Below are 3,128 nucleotides of genomic sequence, written 5' to 3'. Positions count from 1 at the left end.
TAATCAATTAATAATAATTTAATCGATTAATTAAATAATTAAAAACTAGTTAAAATTAATTAATAAAATAATTTCAATTTATTTTGAATAAATAAATAATTAAAACAATTTTCTGAATTTAAAATAATTAAATAACTATTTTTCTGATTTTTAAAATAATAAAAATATCTTTTTTTAAAATAAAACTAAACAGGAATTCAAATTTTGTAGGTTTTTAAAACTCTAGGGACTGTTGTGAAAGGCATGAAACTACAGGGGACCTATCGGTAATTTCGCCATTTTCTCCGGCGATTCCCCGCCGTCCGCCGCCGGCCTGTCGCCATTAACGGCTACTGGAGCTTTCCGGCCATCTCTAATCGAGCCCAGAAATGCATGAAACTCACGAGGATTCACCTTTTGTTTACCAGAAACACAATCGTATACTCAGAATCGTCAATAATTCCATAAATCGGTCCGAACAATCGGTTGAAAATATCACCGCCGCCTTGGCTTGTTTTCCGACGAAGCTCGATTGGAGCTATCCATGAATCGTTTGGTAGTTTCAAATATACCAATAATTTTTTTAAAACGATCTACAACATGATGTAATCAATTTTGACTAATAACCTTAAATCAAAAACTCCCAAATTTCAATTAAGAATATTCAAAGCTATAAACCCTAATTTCAAATTCCGAGAATCAAATATCAATTTCAATATGTTATTGGACTCCAATTTAGTCATATAATATACCAAAATGACCAGGAAGAAAAGATCTACATGATTATGCCATCAAATCATATCAACAACATCCAGAACAAAATTTCATAATTTAATCCATAATTAATTTGAAATAAAATAATCAAATAAGAAAAATACCTCGATTTCTGCACCAAAATAGTTGATTGATTCAGAAAGAGTTTTTCGAGAGCTTTGATTTGATATATTGAATGCTTGAATCAGAGTTCGATAACGCCTTCGTTCGTGGGTTTGGTTATGAAGAACGCAACGTTTTTAGGGTTTTTCTCTGTAAATCCTATATGTTTACTAATCGATTATGTTTATATGAATAAAATAAAATAATAAAAGGGCTATATATATTTATGAAATATTGGTTCATGTTGGATCGTATTGGATCGATAAATTAGTTACTTAGCCGCTAAGTAACTGCAAAAATGATTTGATTTAATACCCGTATTGGATAATTATCCAAACCGGGCTTCTTATAAAACACTTTATATGAAAATAATATAATAATATCCCGTCTTTCAAGAATACGGGCTTTGTTGATATATCAAAATGATTATCGTATCGAAAATTGTGCGCCGGGATGCGCAAGGGTCAAACCTTAATCCGGATCAAAAAAGTCAAAATACGAAAAATGTCTGGAATTATCAGATTAGGTTAGGAAGGAGTTTTCGGAAGAGTTTCGGGTTGTAAAAACATAAAAACGGTTGAAGCCGGACGATTCCCGGTAATTATTCAGAAAATAATTATTAAATCTATAAATCATTATAAATCATATAACGATCCAAAAATTACCAGAAAAATATCACAATTATCTATATTTTATTCTAGACATAATAAAATAACATACTATCATTTTATCACATATAAACATCTAAATATTACTACAAATTATCAGATAATTCACATAATAATCATTTTATTAATCATTTATTGATAAATAATTACACGCGATATCCCGAATATTACATTTTTGACATCTTATGGATTTTTACCTTAGCAGACTTCTTGTTAAGATTTGATCCATCAGGATTTATTCTATCAGGATTTGTTTTGACATTTTTGACTCAATAAGATGTATGCACATTCAGTTTAGCAGTTCTATTTAAAATAGCAATTTTATTGAATATTGGAAAAGGATCATAATTGTTGTGATACAAACTATGATAATCTTTACAAGTGTAAATAGAATGCCAACTGCTACCACGGTGAGAACAAGAATTTTGTAGTTTGTATAATACTGATCTACCACTAATATCAGACTCAGGAATTATAGAAACTTTATTTTTAGGCTTCCTGCAATCAATAGAAATATGATTAGTATTACCACAATTAAAACAAGCTTTCCGAGGAGCATTATGAATGTACTTATAGTTGTTTGCCTTATTTATTCCTTGTTTACCTCTCTTAGACCTAGGTTTGGGCGCCTTAGAAGTTACCTCACATATCTTCTTGTCTAACTGACTCTTAGAGAGAAGTCCTATGTTTTTACTTTTCTTTTCTTATATTTTAGGATCTTCGTTCTTTTTAGCAGGGACTCGAGGTTCAGCTTTTTCTTCAGTATTATTCTTAGAGGTAGAACCAAATTCATAGACAGACTCAACTCCTCTTTCATCAGTTCCAACAAACTTAACTAGAGTAGTATTATTGATGGATTTATTGATATTTCTATCAGCAAATTTATTATAACCTAGACATCCTTTCCAGTTTTTATCACTAATGAAATCATGAACTTTCTTTCTCGAGGTCATCTGTATTTTAAACACCTCTCTTTGCTTTTCTAGAACTTTCTCTAGTCTGGCATACCTGATGTTTATCTAAGTTTCATTATGTTGTGCCTTCTTACATGCTTTTTCATGTTCATAAATGCAAACTAACTCAGCTTCTAAGAAATCATTTTTTTCTTTAAGCCTCTTATTATCAGCAATCAAACTATCACATTCAATAGTCTTACTTTAAAAGTAACATGCAAAGAGTATAGGAAAGTTTTCAGTTCAGATAATTATCAATATCAACAGGAAATATAAATGAAGGTACCTTATCAGTTCCTGAGGCATTCTCTCCATGAATTTCCATTAGTGCATAGCATTCATCATCATTGTCAGTTCCTGATGAATCCATCCAGTCTCAGTTAAAGTTTGTTATGACCAAAGCTTTTCCAGTTGTCTTGAGGCACTCATTAGCCAGATGTCCCCTTTTATTATAGTTGTAACATGTCACCTTGATCTTGTCAAACTTCCTTTCCTTGTTGTACTGACCATCACTCTTTCTGAACCTATCTTTGCCTTGACCAGATAACCTTGTGTTGAAACCACCTTTTCTCTGTGGTTTTGCAAACCTCATCCTTCTGAAGCCTTTTACAAGGATTGCAGCCATTTCAACCACATGAGGATCATCCATATC

Source organism: Apium graveolens, chromosome 5 (genome assembly GCF_009905375.1).
Source record: "Apium graveolens cultivar Ventura chromosome 5, ASM990537v1, whole genome shotgun sequence".
NCBI classification, from domain to species: domain Eukaryota; kingdom Viridiplantae; phylum Streptophyta; class Magnoliopsida; order Apiales; family Apiaceae; genus Apium; species Apium graveolens.
The sequence above is the reverse complement of the archived record's forward strand: the minus strand, read 5'-3'. Positions refer to the sequence as shown.